This window comes from Podarcis gaigeae (genome assembly GCF_964106915.1).
Source record: "Podarcis gaigeae genome assembly, chromosome: 4".
In the NCBI taxonomy this organism is placed as follows: domain Eukaryota; kingdom Metazoa; phylum Chordata; class Lepidosauria; order Squamata; family Lacertidae; genus Podarcis; species Podarcis gaigeae.
Window position 1 is genome coordinate 92,112,878 of NC_139677.1, and position 18,335 is coordinate 92,131,212.

At 46.4% G+C, this 18,335-nt stretch overlaps 1 long non-coding RNA gene across 3 annotated transcripts; it reads left to right on the plus strand.

The window, feature by feature from the left end:
• Positions 1-1,772: 1,772 nt before the first annotated feature.
• On the plus strand, positions 1,773-7,665 carry LOC310843908. 3 transcript variants are annotated; one of them, XR_014563769.1, is made up of 4 exons: positions 1,773-1,976; positions 4,115-4,599; positions 6,348-6,486; positions 7,573-7,665. It is a non-coding gene; the product is annotated as an uncharacterized lncRNA (long non-coding RNA). The 3 variants fall into 3 exon arrangements; XR_014563768.1 differs by having other exon boundaries at positions 6,348-7,665; XR_014563770.1 differs by having other exon boundaries at positions 4,118-4,599; positions 6,348-7,665.
• Positions 7,666-18,335: the final 10,670 nt, after the last annotated feature.

An 18,335-nucleotide genomic window follows, 5' to 3' on the forward strand; every position in this document is an offset into this window, starting at 1 on the left:
TTCCTGGTCTAGAGCATGCCCCAATATGACTCACAAATACTAGGCTTTGTTTGCACTGGCAGAATGCATGCGGACTGAGGATCAAAATGTTTTCAGCTGGATTCAAAGTGGAATTAACCATCAGCAGAAGATTTTCATATTAAAGCTATACAGAGTCCTTTGCAACCAGATCCAAGCATCTTTACTCTTTTCCAGGTGGAGCTCGTTGAAACTGTCTGCCAACGGGATTTCAGACTAAATTGAAAATTGTTTTCCCCCCTTAGAAACCCACTTGGAACTCTGGCGCTGACCTCTATTTTCGTTTTTATTATAATTACTATTACTGAAAGATTTTTCAGTTATACAAAATAATGTGAAAATGATGAAGAAGGAAGTGTAATATATGCTACTACATGTAGTATTCTTATATATGCTAATACATACAGTGGTACCTCAGTTTAAGAACAGCCCTATTTACGAACAATTCGGTTTACGAACTCTGCAAAACCGGAAGTAGCATCCCGGTTTGCAAACTTTACCTCGGTCTAAGAACGGAAACTGAACAGTGGAAGGGCACCAGCGGCTGGAGGCCTCATTAGGGAAAGCGCGCCTCGATTTAAGAATGGGTTTGGTTTAAGAACGGACTTCTGGAATGGATTAAGTTCGTAAACCGAGGTAGCACTGTATATGATTATTAATAACCTAATATATTCTGTATAAACTCGTTCCAAATATCAATATATTTATCCAAACAAAGTCTGCGTCTATAAGCAATCCGTTCATATGTTGCAAGTGTTGTCATGCCTCCAATCCATTGATTAAAGGGGACCATATTTTTGTTCTTCCAGTTCATCAATACTAGTCTTTTGGCCATAGTTAGGGCACGTACAGTCGTACCTTGGTTCTCGAACATAATCTGTTCCAGAAGTTCCAGAAGTAATCTGTTCTCGAACGTAACCTGTTCCAGAAATTCCAGAACATATTCTGTCCCAGAAGTTCGAAACTGATTGCTTTCAGGAACTTTCTGCACTCAACTGGAAGCCGCAGAAGCGAAGTTGGAAGTTCCAAAGAACTTTCACAAACTGGAACACTCACTTCTGGGTTTGTGGCGTTTGGGAGCCAAAAGGTATGAGTACCAAGGCGTTCGAGAACCAAGGTACAACTGTACTGTGTTTCGTCTGGGGGCATGTCGTGTTCTACCTTGGCTGTCTGATAGTGCAGACCCAGGTCATTGAGCCTGAGCTTCTACAGCCACCTCTTGCCATGAACCCCCATTGACAAGATTGCCAGCAACAGCAGCAGATATGTCCTATGCTTATGATGATCTTTTATTCTATTGCTAGTTATGCTATTTCAAATGTGCATTTTATACATCCTTTAGTGATGTTATCTTTTGAAAAAAATGTTTGGGGTAGCTTTGCTGTGTTAAGTATGCATTCTGTAGCTGACCTCCTTTGTATTGTTTTCTTTTGAAAACTTTAAAGATAAATATTTAGCTTCCTGTTAATTAATTTGCTTTGAATGTGTGCTTTATATTTGACTGTCTTTTCAGTAATGTTTTATTCTGGATTGATTTATCTGATGCTGTAAACTGCTTTGAGGGTTTTTTTTCTTAAAAAAATAAAGTGATATAGAAATAATAATAATAATAATAATAATTTCATCATCCCCTGTTTATTTTCCAAAACATTGTGCCCCAGAGTGCCACAATCCTTTTTTTTATGGGCGGTGATTTATTACTAAAACAAACAAACAAACAAACAAACAAACAAACAAACAAACAAACCAACCCAAACTCGGAGCCAAGAGCAGTTGAATAAATCATGTAAAGTAAGTTCAATTCCATGTTTGTTTACTTTGTATAATTTATTCTCCTCCTGCTAGCCAGAGGGGATATCAGCACTGAAGCCTCATCTCCTGACTTACGTCTTGAATAGAGATGTATACATGTCTACTAAAAAATAAGCCCACTGAGTTCAATGAGATTTCACTAGCAGGTAAGTGTGTATAAGTTTGCAGAAAGTTCCGGGCAACATTAGTACCATACATTAACAGTGTTATTTTTCTAGAAAAAGAAGTGTTGGAACTCAGCCTGAACATCTCCCTTGTTCTCTGATAATGGCAAGGGCGCCCACCTGAGAGATGCCAGAACTGAGTTCTGGAGAGCTCCAGCTGAAAAAAAGACCTACCAAGGGGCAGAAGCAATAGACAAAATCGATAATTTCCTATACAGTGGTACCTCGGGTTAAGTACTTAATTCGTTCCGGAGGTCCCTTCTTAACCTGAAACTGAGGTACCACTTTAGCTAATGGGGCTTCCCACTGCCATGGTATGATTTCTGTTCTCATCCTGAAGCAAAGTTCTTAACCCGAGGTACTATTTCTGGGTTAGCAGAGTCTGTAACCTGAAGTGTCTGTAACCTGAAGCGTATGTAACCCGAGGTACCACTGTATACTTATTTATCAGCTAAAGTAGCAGAGTCTAAAATCAGTATTCATTCACCGACCGTCGCTGTCACATGGCCTGTCTTGTCCTCATTGCCATAAAACAGAATTTCTTGACAGCCCTGTTGACATCTGGGTCTTTGTCAGCAAGAAGGTGTTCAACATAGGTTTCCTCTGAGCAGCCAGACACAAACTCATAAAATGCAATTTTTAGCAGTGGTTCCTGCATTGCAGGTGACTGGAGCAGATGATTCTTGGGGTCCCACCCAACTCTACAGTTCTGTGATTCTACGAAAACAAGTTTTGTGGCACCTTAAAAAATAAAACCTTGCCAACAAAGGTTCGTATAGTTAAAGCTATGGTTTTCCCAGTAGTGATGTATGGAAGTGAGAGCTGGACCATAAAGAAGGCTGATCGCCGAAGAATGGATGCTTTTGAATTATGGTGCTGGAGGAGACTTGAGAGTCCCATGGACTACAAGAAGATCAAACCTATCCATACTGAAGGAAATCAGCCCTGAGTGCTCACTGGAAGGACAGATCCTGAAGCTGAGGCTCCAGTACTTTGGCCACCTCATGAGAAGAGAAGACTCCCTGGAGAAGACCCTGATGTTGGGAAAGATGGAGGGCACAAGGAGAAGGGGACGACAGAGGACGAGATGGTTGGATAGTGTTTTCAAGGTTACCAGCATGAGTTTGACCAAACTGCGGGAGGCAGTGGAGGACAGAGGTGCCTGGCGTTCTCTGGTCCATGGGGTCACGAAGAGTCGGACACGACTAAATGACTAAACAACAACAACAACAACAACAAACGAACAGATTGTGGCATTAGCCTTCAGGAACTAGAACCCACTTTGCCAGATTCAAGAATAGTTATTCTTTCTTGTCAGGTGTGTGTGTGTTGGGTTTGGATTGCTTCAATAATGATAATCAAAACACTACTAAACCTTAGGTTACGCAAATATAATCCTAGTAACAACACACACAACGTAACAGGCTGTTTTTGACTATGTAACTTCTATTTCAAACACAATTCAACACATAATATCTCACAATGTGTATCTCACAATGTGTAATTCCATAGACCAACACATCATGCAAACAGAACACATCCTGAGAAATTAAATATTGGCATATTGGCAATAACCACAATATGGTAAGCATACCATATTGTGGTTATTGCCAATATGCCAATTTAGAAACTGAATGGACTTTATCTCCTGACCATCCATTGGACTTTAATTTCTCAGGCTATGTTCTGTTTGCATGATGTGTTGGTCTATGGAATTACACATTGTGAGACATTATATGTTGAATTGTGTTTGAAATAGAAGTTACATAGTCAAAAAAAGTCTGTTACGTTGTGTGTGTTGTCAACAATGATAATCAACAACAGTTACAAAGGCCTTTTGGTTTCCCATAGGTAGCTGGTTTGGCCATAGTAGCGGTGCCCACCCTGTGGAACGCCCTCCCATCAGATGACAAACAGCTAACTGATTTTTAGAAGACACCTGGGAAGTTTTTAATGGCTGATGTTTTATTGCACTTTTAATATTTTGTTGGGAGTTGCGCAGAGTGGCTGGGGCAACCTAGTCAGAGGGGTGCCATATAAATAATAAAATTGTTGTTGTTGTTGTTGTTGTTGTTGTTGTTGTTGTTGTTGTTAATACATAGGTCTTTGGTGTGATCCAGCAGAGCTCTTCTTAGGTTTGTAACCCACCCTCAAAGCTCTGATTGACCAAGATTTCATGCATCTTGGCGACTTCTGATTTCAAAGATCCTCGAGAGAAAGGAACAGCGTGTGGATTGTCATAAGCCATCTGGCAAAGGACTGGCAGATAAACCTCTCAGATCGTTCAGCACAGATACATATTCTCCATCGTCTAACACCAGAAAGCGGCGTCTTGCGTGCGACTTGGAAGGCGCTGCCCTGCTCTGCCGAAGCAAGGGGATGCACAGAGGCCAAGCTTGAAATCTTGTGCACGGTTCCGCTTGACAAATGGCGTGCTAAAAATGGAAAGCACAGAACAGAAGGCAACCAGTAGGATAAAAAAAGAAGAAGACACACACATAGAAAGAGAGACTTTGGTTCTTCAGGAAGGATGGAGAGGGGAGCAAAGGAATCTCAACAGCAAAGCCTTTGGAAACCGAGAGCTGAAGAGAGGGACCTTGTTAAGGTAAACAAAATTTTCATAAGGGGAGCAGAAAAGATAAACGCTACCTGGGTTATTATTAGCTCCCGTCAAATACGGGAGCAGCAGAGGTATGCACTTCAGACACGGTGCAAGAGCTTCGCAGACTTTAAGTGGAATTCCTTGCACAGAATGTGGTTAATAGATGGAATGTGGCATTGCTGGCAGCAGGAGCAACAATCAAGCTAAACAGCCTGCAGAGCTATTAGAGGGTGAAATACATATTGTGGAATGAGAGACAACAGGCTTGCCCATCCTCGTCTGTGTGTTTACTTAGAAGTCAGCGCCACTGAAACCAGCAGGGCTTGATCCCAAAGACGCAGAACGGCAGCCTCAGAGGCAGAAGGAACCAAAATAGGAAATCTGCTGCTGGCAGAATAGTGGCTGTTATATTTATTTATTTGTTTGTGGCTCCCCCCCCCTTCAGAACCCTGAAATGCTCTTGATCTGGCTGTTGAAAGGATGACTGACTATTGTGGGCAGAGAACAAAAAGGCTAACGGAGGACGAATGGAATGCAGAAGCATGAAAAAGGACCCAGCCGGCTAGACCCCTGAAAGACAGTGCATTCCACGCTGCAATGTCTTGTTGCAGGCCCCACTCGCTTTGACGATAACAAATGTCAGATTCACGGGTGCGAGTGTTTAATGATGTTGGGCATACAACGACCGCTGCACTCTTTTCGTCTGCCTGAAACATCTGCAATAATGTCCTGAAAGGATTTCTGGGCATTTTTGCTGTGTGGAAAACATACTTCACCTCTGCTATTTGGTGGAGTAATATGGTTATTTGCTACTGGTATTTCTTACTACATTTCTGCTGTTATTCTCAGGGCTCAGAAAATGCAGCTGATTGATTCCCCCCCCCCCCACCATGGTAGGCCAGTCCCGTGATTGTAATAAGGGCCAACTGCTGGAGAAGTATTGGGATGAACCATTGATTAAGTTGACACCGCAATCTATTTTCCTGCGCGTCGCAGGCTGAATTTACTGTCCGTGTACACCCACATTACTGACACATTGTTCTGTGTGAATAATCTTGCCTGGGCAACTTTGCCTGTGCTTGGCTTTTATTAATATTAGAATACCTCTCGGAACTCTTGAACAGAATGAAAGGGGAGGCCGAGGAAATTATACCAAAGCTTTTTTTTTAAAAGGAACAGGAGGAAGTACAATGGGGAGAAATGACATAGATGGCTGCCTGAAAAATGGCTAAAATGGCTGCCTGAAAAAGCCGCATTTTCCAAACAGAAAGGCAATAGTCACAATCCAGTGGGCAACTTTGATAGGTTGTTCTAAGCAGTCCTTTTTCTGGGGGGGACGCAGGGGTACGCATACCCCTAAACATTTTGTGAATCTAAAAAAATGAAACTAAAAAACTAAAACTAAACTAAATGAAACTAAAAAAAAAAGAAAATTTTTAGTTTCTCCTCTAGCACGGTGAATCGTTAGTTCCGTTGCTACTCCTGATGGTGGCTTCATTTCTTATCATGGTTTTTCCTGAGTCTCAGACAGAAGCGAATGTTTCATGTGTGAAGCAGGAGTTGGAATCTAGCACGGTGATTGGTCAGTTTCGTTGTTACCACCTCCGATGGCAGCTTCATTTCCTTTCCCAGTTTTTCCTGAGTCTCAGTTGGAAGTGAGCGTTTAATGTGTGAAGTAGTGTGGAATGCATTTAAAGACTGTAGTAATGTTTATAAAATTGGTACATCCTCCTTTTGTTTGTTTGTTTAAGCCTTCAGTGTATGGTTTTTGAAAGGACAACATCTGGCGACAGACACCAACAGCAAACAGAGGAATTGGGAAAGATGTTAGTGCACACAACCTCATGCCAATGTGGAAGTTGCTGTGAGCTGTCAGCTGCGTAATATGAGGTAATGCATGTTCTTTGTACTTTTGTCCATTTACTGTATTTATTTCCCCCAATTAGAAGTAGAAAATGTTGATTTTCTTGAGTCAAAATGAGAGTACCCCTATTTATTTTTTTAAAAGAAAAAAAAGCACTGGTTTTAAGGTACCTACTTATCTCATGACAGTTCTTGCCAGCACCTGCAATTCTGTAAGTATGGCTTTTGGATTTCATTTTGTGTTGATGTTTTACTTACGTTCTGACTCATAGCTGTAAGATGAATGCAGACAAGCTGAGATGTGGATGTCCAAATCACACAAAATCCTAGCCATGAGGGATATGCTCTGCTTCCTTAGTTGGAATCAGTAGTGCTTCTGGGTACCAGTTGCTAAAAGCCACAGGATGCGCTCAAATCCTGCTTTTGGGTTTCCCTCAGGCATCTGGTTGGCCACTGTGAGAACAGGATTGTGGTGATCACACAGAGTCCCCGGACGTTTAACGGTCTTTTGATCCTATACCACCACTGTGCTCGCTTCCCCGCTGTCACCAGCCCGTTACTCTCTGGTAAAACACTGAGTCCAGACAGTTGTTAAAGGTGAACCAAAAAAACCAGGTTTCTTTTACAAACATTAACAAGTTTATGGTTTCTCTGATAATATTCCTGTCAGTACCTTAACTTTAGTTTCTTTACCGGCCTATACCTTCCTAATACCTTCTGACTGATTATCTCAACTGTTTGACTGACTCCTCTTAACAAATTCTCTCCCTCTCTCACACCAGACTAGCCCAGCCACAGACTTATCTTCTCTGTCTCTCCCAACTCCAGACTGTCTTCTCAACCACCCTAACTCTAACTCCTCCAAAAAACCTCTGTGCTTAAACCTTATACCCAGTTAACTCTGCCCTTTGGGTTCCCATTGGTTAGTCATTTTACAATTAGTTAACCTTTCCGTATGAACCCAGTATGATGTCACACACCTAGGAGGGCAAACGCCACAAGGATGTTGGCCAGATGGGCTGCTGGCCTGATCAGAGGGCTCTTCTGGTGTTCTTAAAATGAAATGACGAAAACCCTAAAATGAAAACTAACACAAATGCATTTTGATTTAAGGTCTTCTTCACTGGTTTCTGGCAAAGATACTTACAGTATATAAGAAAGAAAGAAAGAAAGAAAGAAAGAAAGAAAGAAAGAAAGAAAGAAAGAGAAACCTGTGACCCTCCAAATGTTGACATTAAACTCCCATCACCCCTGACCATTGGCCATGCTGGAATTGTAGTCCAATGGTAGCCAGAGGGCCACTGGTTCCTCACCCCAGAATTGTAGAATGGAGCAGAGAAGGGAACTCAAAACGACTTTGCCACAAGGCCAAAGTTCTCTCTGTAGGCCTATGCAGAAATCTTCCCTGTTCTTCTATGCCCATGTTCAATTTGGCATGCCCGCCACAGCCGTCTCGACTAAAATAAATGCATAACGGATAAAATAAGAGCCAATAACGAAGGATGACCTCTCCCAGCTGCAGTGGGCTCTCCTTTAAACCCTTGGCGAAGATCATTAGTGTCTTGTCGTAAATGCAAAGCTAAAGGTTATTGTTATTGCCAGAGCTGTCAATCTCCTTTGCAAATAATGAGAGCAACAAGAGCAGCGGCAGCAGCAGCAGCAAACGGCCGCTTGAAACAGTTGGAATCCCTCTGTGCTCTTGCACACTTCCCTTTTTTGGGAAGGAAAAAAGAGCTTTCGGAGCCGTTGCAAATGGCAGTTAAGAATAACAGATCTCCTCAGCCTGTCTGGCTCCAGGGTCATTTAATTCATATACCGGCGCAGGCAGCTTGAAGGGGAATCGAGAACGGAAGCCAGCTATGCGTGGAAATCCTTTATTTTTGATTTGTAATGTCTCAGCATGGAGGATCATGGGAAATCAAGAGAGATTTCTTGTGTTGCTGTTTTTTCTTTAAAAAAAGCAACACAAAATTATTTGTGCAAAACTAACTGGTGCCGAGAAAAAGGCATACTTTACTAAATACTAAATACTAAATACTAAATACTAAATACTAAATACTAAATACTAAATACTAAATACTAAATACTAAATACTAAATACTAAATACTAAATACTAAATACTAAATACTAAATACAGGTTTGAGAGCGCTCTTTTCAGCCCAGAAAGACTGGCCGGGTTGGCCACAGAAGGAGATTTGGGCCACATTCACACAAAGCATTTAAAGTGCTGTGATGCCAGTTTAAGCAGTCAGGGCTTCTCTCAAAGGATTCTGGGAACTGCCATCTGTTAAGGGTACTGAGAGTTGTGAGGGGACCCCAATTCCCTACCCCTAGCTACAGTGGTTTAACATTCAACCCCTCTTCACAGGGAGTCTGGGAACCATAGCTCTGTTAGAAACACAAGCTTGCCATCCAGGAAGCTAAGTCTGAAGTTACATCGTGTGTTTAGATACTCTGCACGAGCTCAAGAACACTCTCTCTTTTAGAGCCAGTGTGGTATAATAATAATAATAATAATAATAATAATAATAATAATAATAATAATTTATTATTTATACCCCGCCCATCAGGCTGGGCTTCCCCAGCCACTCTGGGCGGCTTCCAAAAAAATATTAAAATACTGTACCACATCAAACAATCAAACATTAAAAGCCTCCCTAAACAGGGCTGCTTTCAGATGTCTTCTAAAAGTCTGGTAGTTGTTCTTCTCTTTGACATTTGGTGGAAGGGCATTCCACAGGGCGGCTGCCACCACTGAGAAGGCCCTCTGCCTGGTTCCCTGTAACTTGGCTTCTCGCAGTGAGGGAACCGCCAGAAGGCCCTCAGTGCTGGACCTCAGTGTCCGGGTAGAACGATGGGGGTGGAGACGCTCCTTCAGATATACTGGACTGAGGCCGTTTAGGGCTTTAAAGGTCAGCACCAACACTTTGAATTGTGCTCGGAAACGTATTGGGAGCCAATGTAGGTCTTTCAAGACCGGTGTTATATGGTCTCGGCGGCCGCTCCCAGTCACCAGTCTAGTGTAATGGTCAGAGTGTTGGACTATGACTTGGGAGCATAGCTGTCAACTTTCAGATTTGAAAATCAGGGATCAGCAGCCTCACAAATAAGGGATCAGCAGCCTCACTTGTCCCGGGGACAGTCTATGGGATATCTAACAATCTGGGATAGCAGCGTGAAGCAGCGGGAAATGGCGCTGGAATAAGGGAATTTCCCGCAAAAACAGGGAAGGTTGACAGCTATGCTTGGGAGGCTGGGGTTCAAATCCTCACTCAGCCTTGAGCTTACTGCGTGGCCTTGGGCCTCAGCCTGATCTCTCTCGCAGGGTTGTTGTGAGGATAAAATGGGGAGGGGAGAACCATGTATCCTCACCTTGAGCTGCTTGGAGGAAAAGGTGGTATAGAAACCTAACAAACAAACACACAAATCGGTGCAAATTAAACCATATGTACCACCCTAAACCACAGAGCCTAGGGCTTGCTGATCAGAAGGTTGGCAGTTCGAATCCCCATGACAGGGTGAGCTCCTGTTGCTCGGTCCCTGCTCCTGCCCACGTAGCAGTTTGAAACCACGTCAAAGTGCAAGTAGATAAATAGGTACCACTCCGGCAGGAAGGTAAATGGCATTTCCGTGCGCTGCTCTGGTTCGCCAGAAGCGGCTTAGTCATGCTGGCCCCATGACCCGGAAGCTGTCTGCGGACAAACGCCGGCTCCCTCGGCCTATGGAGCGAGATGAGCGCCGCAACCCCAGAGTCATCTGCGACTGGACCTAATGGTCAGGGGTCCCTTTACCTTTACCTTTTACCACCCTGTTAAACTAATTATTAGTCTGGCTTCTAATCTGTTTATTTTGGATTTACTTTTGTGGGATGTGAAACTTATAGTAGTCAAGAACAACATTCCTACAGTGGACATGTTAGGGGATGTTTTTACCACTCGGGACAAAACTTCCGGTTTCCTCCTGGGCTGGGACAGACTTCCACTGCATGTGACTTAAAGTGGGTGTGGCCTATTCTGGGTGGAGGAGACACCTCCTCCATGTGCTTCTTTTTCTTCTCCTTCATTTTTGTTTTCCTATGTATTAGGAGAAGTGACTCAGTCACTGCTCAGTCGCAGTCACTTGGGACTAACTCCCTTATGGGATAGTTCATGTAGATATGTACTTTTGTAACCTAAGTCTGCCTTCAGGGATCTAACTGTGAACTGAATGATTGTAAGTAAACTACTTTTATACTGACTTTAATAAGACTGTTGTGTCTATTCTTTTCAAGAGGGACAAGAAGGGATCTTATCAGCAGTGGCGTAGCATGGGTTATCAGCACCCGGGGCAAGGCAAGTAATTTGCGCCCCCTAACCCGTGGATTTGCGCCCCCTAACCCGTGGATTTGCGCCCCCTAACCCATGGATTTTAGCACTCGAGTGCGAGCGAGCGCCCCCCAGATGTTGCGCCCGGCCACCCCTGCACCCCCCACGCTACGCCACTGGGGCTGGGGGCGAGCGAAGGAGCCAAGGACCCCCCCAAAGGCTCAGCAGGAATTTATTAAATTTATTATTTGCGGAGCCCCCGCGGGCCGAGGCAGCCGAAGCCCCCTCCCCTCGGGCGCCTCCCTGCCCCCTCCTCTCCTTGGGCTGTAGGTGGAGCCCGCGCTCCGAGGCGCTCCAGGTCCGGGCTTGGCGAGCGCCTCTCCTCCTCCTGGCCGGGTCCGGGGGCTCCCAGCCGCGCTCCGTCCTCGCCCGCCCCGCCCCCGCGGCTGAGACTTGCGCTGAGAGCCGGAGCCAGCGGCGCCCCCTTCTGCCGGGAGACCCTCGCCCGCCCGCCGGCTTCCTTTCGGAGGGTTTTGGGGAGCACAGGGCGCGGCGAGGCCCCTCGGAGCTCTCCTCCCTCCCAGTCGGCAGAAGCAGCCGCCGCCTGTGGCTGGGCCGAGGGGATGGCGTCGGCGTCGGGGTGCGGAGGCTGCCCGTGCCCGGCCAGGCGTCGGTGGCGGCGACGGCGGTGCTGCTGCAGCGGCTGCTCCTCCTGAGAGCAGTGAGTGGAGCGCAGCGGCGGCTGGTGGGGGGGCGCTAGGGCGCAAGGCTGGCGGTGGCGGCGGGGAGCCCGGCGGAGGAAGGAACTTGTCCCTTCCCTCTGGACTCGCGCCCCCCAGATGTTGCGCCCGGTGCGGCCGGCACCCCTGACACCCCCCACGCTACGCCACTGCTTATCAGGAATCTTATATTGAGAGGCTCAGACGAGCCTGCAACAAGCTAACCGCTGTGCGATTAAAAGGGGAATGTTTAAACTCTGCCAAGATACAGAACTTGCTAATGCAAGTTAGGAAGAAGAATATCATCAAACAATATATCCTCTTCTCCCTCCCGGAACACTCCCACAACTTTTTTATGATTGGTTTGGTTTATTGTTTATTGGGAAAGATGGAGGGCACAAGGAGAAGGGGACGACAGAGGACGAGATGGTTGGATAGTGTTTTCGAGGTTACCAGCATGAGTTTGACCAAACTGCAGGAGGCAGTGGAGGACAGAGGTGCCTGGCGTTCTCTGGTCCATGGGGTCACGAAGAGTCGGACACGACTAAACGACTAAACAACAACAACAACAACAACAATTGTATTTTTGTATTGTGCATCACACCACTTTCTGATTTATTTATTTTTTTAAGAAATGGAAAGTGGTATATAAATATTTTTAAATTTACACTAAAAATGAAGAAGAAGGAAAACCAAAACAGAGCAAAACGGTAAAGGATCCACAAAGGCAGGGAAACCTTTTTGGCCCTAGCGTTGGAAAACAGCAGGAAGGAAAGGTACCTATGTCTTGTCTTCTGCTTGTGGTTTGCTGTGCCGGTGTCAGCGGAAGATGCTGCCTGTATGATAAACCCGGCACTCTCCATCTTCAGGGCCATTTGCCTTTGGAGCCAGGTTCACATGATGCTATCGGCGGATGATTTATGGCCGTTGCCTCTCGCCTGACATTTTGGGGGAAAGTTTTCATTGTTCATAACCGGCTTGCAAACAACGGCAGACGTTGCAGGTGCAGCAGAATTTTAAATGCGAGCGCAATTAAATGGGATGTGAGCCGCCAGCCGCCAGCAGGAAGCTTCCCCGTAATAATACAGGAGAGTGGAACTCTCTGCAGTATTGATCTTGTGATGTTTCAGCGAGAGGTTGCTTCAAAGCACAGTTGCTACATAATGGCATATGGTCTCTCTCTCTCTCTTTCTCCCTCCCTCTCTCTCTCTCTCTCCATTGCTGCTGCTTCAATATTTTCTGCATAGTGAAGATGCACTCTGCCAGCACCTCTGTGGCAATAATTGGATCAGATGTATGTTACAAGCGAAAGATGATAAAAAAAAAACAGCTCGCTTGATTGTTGTTTAAGCTCTTGCGGATATCTCCCGTCTTGTCCCTTTGATAGATTCCGCTCTTTTTTTTTTTACAAGCGTACAGAGTGCATCTCTTAAAAACAATTAAGAATCTACAGTAGCGGTGGGGTAAGGGGAAAGAGGGGTGGGTGGGGAATTAATATACATGCGAAGGATGTAAGTAAAAGAAGACAGAAGTTTGTGCTTTCTTTCGACCTCCGGGGCGAGGCACGTGGCCAAGACTCCCGCTGGTGGAGCAATGCCATCCACGGTTGAGTTGTCTATATAAAGGCACGCGGCTCAAAATATTACAAGTTGCAACACCTTGTGAGATTTATTGGTTGAGAGTCTGGCAAAGCAGATGAGGCAGGGAATATAATGCACACCTAGCCAACATAAATCAGAGCCGGGGACACGAGACACCAGACTCGTCTCTTGTTATACAGCTAATATCTCCAGATTGCTTTTAATCATTTTGTTTTGTGCCCTCCAGAAGCAGGAAGGGAGGAACATCCTACGCCACATGCAGCGAGCGTCATCCATCTGTCAGTTTCCACCCCAAGGCGGTGCGACGGTTCAGCTGATCCCTGTGCATAAGGAGGCAACCCCGATGTCTTGGCAGTGCTTCCCATTTACAGATGCTCTGCTCTGAATTCGAATTCTAAAGCAGGGGTTAGGAACTTCTGGTTCGCAGGCCTAATTGGGCCCACCAGGCATTCTGAGCCATGCAACACCCACCTGCTCTACACCTGACATCACTTATGGGACGAGTTTAGTTGCAGCTGGGCCAAAGAGGGGTTTGCGGGTACCTTTGATCAGCTAATTGACAGCACCTGTAAAGCCCCTGGCAAGGCTGATTTTCCGGGGCTGCAAAGTACAGCACAGGACTGAGGTGATCATTGCAGTCCAGGGAGCTTGGAGGATTCCCCATCCCTGTTGCGTGGCGAGTTCCTACCTCCCACCGATGGAAATGAAGACACCAGACATGATTATTTAGGTTAATGGGCAAAAATGGCCACAACTTTATTGGTTACAGGTAATGAGTGGTATTGGCTTAGGCATTGGTCCTAACCAACTATCCAGTTTCAGCCCGATTGCTTGAAGACCGGGAAGGGTTAACCACCAGTAGGGGGAGTCCTGCTGATGCACATCAACTAGGAACTCCCCCGGGGTCACTGCTCAGGGGTGTGCCCTGGGCCCTGGCCCCCATAGGCTTCAGACAGGGCCACGCCCCCCAGAATCCTTTATTGGATTACCCTTTGTTATACGCAGGTGGCGCTGTGGGTTAAAGCCTCAGCGCCTAGGACTTGCCGATCAAAAGGTCGGCGGTTCGAATCCCTGCGGCGGGGTGTGCTCCCGCTGCTCGGTCCCAGCGCCTGCCAACCTAGCAGTTCGAAAGCACCTCCGGGTGCAAGTAGATAAATAGGGACCGCTTACCAGCGGGAAGGTAAACGGCCTTTCAGTGTGCGGTTCTGGCTCGCCAGAGCAGCGATGTCACGCTGGCCACGTGACCCGGAAGTGTCTCCGGACAGCGCTGGCCCCTGGCCTCTTAAGTGAGATGGGCGCACAACCCCAGAGTCTGTCAAGACTGGCCCGTACGGGCAGGGGTACCTTTACCTTTACCTTTTGTTATGCGGGAGAGGTGATGGCGCTTCCTCCCCCGTCATCTACATAACAATACCCCTACCAATGCCTAGCCGCCAATGCCGAGAAAGTTGTGACAATTTGCTACGAGGTAGGCTAAAAATCAAATGGCTGGTGCCAATTTGCCAAGTGGAAAAAATTCCTACCAGGCCCCTTGACGTCAACCAACCGAAGTCCATAGCAAGGTCAAAGAAAGGACCTAAAGGGCGGGGGGGGGGACACACCCGAAGAGCTGTGGCGTCCAAAGAGGGAGATCCCCGGCCATGCCAGTGTAGTAAGGTGTAAGCCCCGCCCCCTAGGCCACCCGATTGGCTGGCCAGGGGATGACGCGGCTGGGAATTCCATCAATCACACGGAGGCTGAGAGCCAGCCCCCGCGCACGTGGAGAGGGCATGAAGCCCGCAACTCCACCTCCTCAAGTTCGGAAGTGGTTTTCCTGTATTTCAGGGGGTTGGACTAGATATCTCTTGGGGTCCCTTCCAACTCTACAATTCTATGATTGCAGAAGATACCAGGTCCAATTGCCAGAATCTTTGGGTAGAGCTGGGAAAGGCTCCTGCCCATAACCCTGGAGACTGGCTGCCAGTTTGTGTAGACAATAGTGAGCTAGATGGACTGAGTTGGCGTCAGGCAACTTCCTATGTCCCCACAATTGCTGGGCAGTAGGCAGCACAGCCATGTGCTGTCCCGAGCGCTCTCACTCTGTCCATTTCTCACAGCTATTATTACAGGAACATTGTGCAGGTGCGAAGCTACGCAAAGCCTCTCACGCAAAGCTTGGAAGTTGGGACAATTCTTACGCTGCAGCCACCAGAGACTCCTTCCATATGTGTAGATGAAGCGATCTGTTGTCTGTGTAGCCCTGCGCATTGTGCTCAAGATGTGTCTTCGTAGGCAGAGATGAGCCAGGAGTCAGCAGCCAAAACTGATTGTCATTAATTAATGCAGGAATAGAACAGAGCTTTGGGCAAAAAACAAAAAAGGAAAGCAACACAGATCGCAAGTAGACAGATTCACCTGCCCTTAGTCTGAGCCAGGGAAGAATTAAGGGGTCATAATATTCTCAAGTCTTCTGTGAGGCAAGCATTATGAACTCCCTGAAACTCATAATACCCCAGCTTGGAAGTAGAGTTCTGTGGTTTTTCTACACATATAGGAGGGACTTCCAGATGTTGATATAATAATAATTTATTATTTATACCCCGCCCATCTGGCTGAGTTTCCCAAGCCACTTTGGGTGGCTCCCAGTCGAGTGTTAAAAACAATACAGCATTAAATATTAAAAACTTCCCAGAACAGGGCTGTATTCAGATCTCTTTTAAAGATAGGATAGCTGCTTATTTCCTTGACATCTGAAGGGAGGGTGTTCCACAGGGCGGGCGCCACTACTGAGAAGGCCCTCTGTCTGGTTCCCTGTAACCTCACTTCTCTCAATGAGGGAACCGCCAGAAGGCCCTCAGTGCTGGATCTCAGTGTCCAGCCTGAACGATGGGTGTGGAGATGCTCCTTCAGGTATACAGGACCGAAGCCGTTTAGGGCTTTAAAGGTCAGCACCAACACTTTGAATTGTGCTTGGAAACGTACTGAGAGCCGATGCAGATCTCTCAGAACCGGTGTTATGTGGTCCCGGTGGCCACTCCCAGTCACCAGTCTAGCTGCTGCATTCTGGATTAATTGCAGTTTCTGGGTCACCTTCAAAGGTAGCCCCACGTAGAGCGCATTGCAGTAGTCCAAGCGGGAGATAACTAGAGCATGCACCACTTTGGCAAGACAGTCCACGGGCAGGTAGGGACTCAGCCTGCATACCAGATGGAGCTGGTAGGCAGCTGCCCTGGACACAGAATTAACCTGCGCCTCCATGGACAGCTGCGAGTCCAGAATGACTCCCAGGCTGCACACCTGGTCCTTCGGGGCACAGTTCAGGACCAGGGAATAGATAGACTACAGCTCCCAACAATCCTGACTGGCTGGGGCTGGTGGGAGCCCTGCAATATATAAATATATAGGGACACGGGCGGCGCTGTGGTCTAAACCACTGAGCCTCTTGGGCTTGCTGATCGGAAGGTCGGCAGTTTGAGTCCACATGATGGGGTGAGCTCCCGTTGCTCTGTCCCAGCTTCTTCCCACCTAGCAGTTCGAAAGCATACCAGTGCAAGTAGATAAATAGGTATCACTGTGACGGGAAGGTAAGTGGTGTTTCTGTGCACTCTGGCACTTGTCATGGTGCTCCGTGTACTGGTAGTGGTTTAGTCTTGCTGGCCACATGACCCGGAAAGCTGTCTGTGGACAAACGCCAGCTTCCTTGGCCTGAAAAGCGAGATGAGCGCCATACCCCATAGTCACCTTTGACTGGACTTCACTGTCCAGGGGTCTTTCCCCTTTTGCCTATATCAATAAATCTTTGCATATATTGATGCTGCTTTGCAACATGTTTTCTCCAACCTCTGGCAGCATTGCACCTAAATAATTCCCATGAGAATCAGGATTCCTCCTTGAAAGTATCACCAGCACTTCCAGATTGTAAGCCATTTTATTTTTTGGAATCATTCCTTGGACATATATGATTTCACAGAAATTAGTCAAAGAGACTGCAGTCCTAAGCATATTTATGAGGGAGTAAATCCCTGGCAGGTTCTGTTCATGCTTTCCCCCCTTTCAAAACTGCGCTCTCTCTCTCTCTCTCTCTCTCTCTCTCTCTCTCTCTCTCTGTCATAGATATACTTGAATCACTGCAAAAGCAATCTCTGGAAGAAAAGAAAAGAAAACATGACATCAAGCTTGGCCCTCAAACATGCAGGATTACCATTACTGTGTCATATTAAACAAATCCTCTTTGAAACACAGAAGTCAAATGACCTATTTCTGCAGGAGGGTTCCAAACTTGTCGTATAACTCATTCAGGTTCCAAAAACAAATTGCCTGTAAGTGGAACAAGATGAACCAGAACTTTCAGAAAGCACCATCTTTAAAGCGGGTTGCATTGCACAGCCTGAGACCGCTACATGGGATCAATTATCGTTCCCATTGTTGTTTGTTGAATTCCTATACCCACCCTTCCTCCTAAGGAGCCAAGGATGGTATCATCTTATTGGATTCGTCTGCCTATCCATCTGCCATGGATGCTTCAGTTGAGATTCCTGCATTGCAGAGGGTTGGGCTAGATGAGCTTCAGGGTGCCTTCCAACTCTGCGATCCAATGATTCTAGCATTATTACACCATCAGTACTCATGGCGCTTTGCAGAGCGCATGAAGACAAGGCCTTTGCCCCCCAAAGGTTACAACCTGAGCTCAAACAAGAGGGAAACTTGGCAGAATGGATTTGTACCATTCCGGCGAGGGGGTGGTGGGGTGGAACCCTACTTTTGAATGCTCTCCATGTAACATAATTGCAGCAAGTAAAAACTAGCACAGTGGGAAGCAGACGGAGCCAGAACTTCCCCCCTGATGTTTTATGGGCTTCCTTTTTCTCACTGTGAGGATTTGGTGAGCTGCAGAGAAGAAGGTTGGAGTTTCAGGGCTGCCAATGAAGTGCTTGGCTTGTTGCTTCTGAGGCTACTTTGAGGAGGGGTAGCAACATGTAAACAGAGGCCCGCAAGTTCCAGACGTATCATACATTTACCTACATTGCAAATACCATCAATTTTACAAAAATGCATCTTGAAATCCCTTGCATGTCTATGCTTACAAGAAAAGCCTGAAAATCAAGGCTCTGGAACACAGAAAGGGCAATTTCCCATAAAGATCACCATGAATTACCTGAACATGCTGGCAGGTAGTTGGGGTGTGTGGGATTTGATTTAGTTCACATATGAAAGCGAACTTGTTGTTGTTGTTGTTTAGCCATTTACTCATGTCTGACTCTTCGTGACCCCA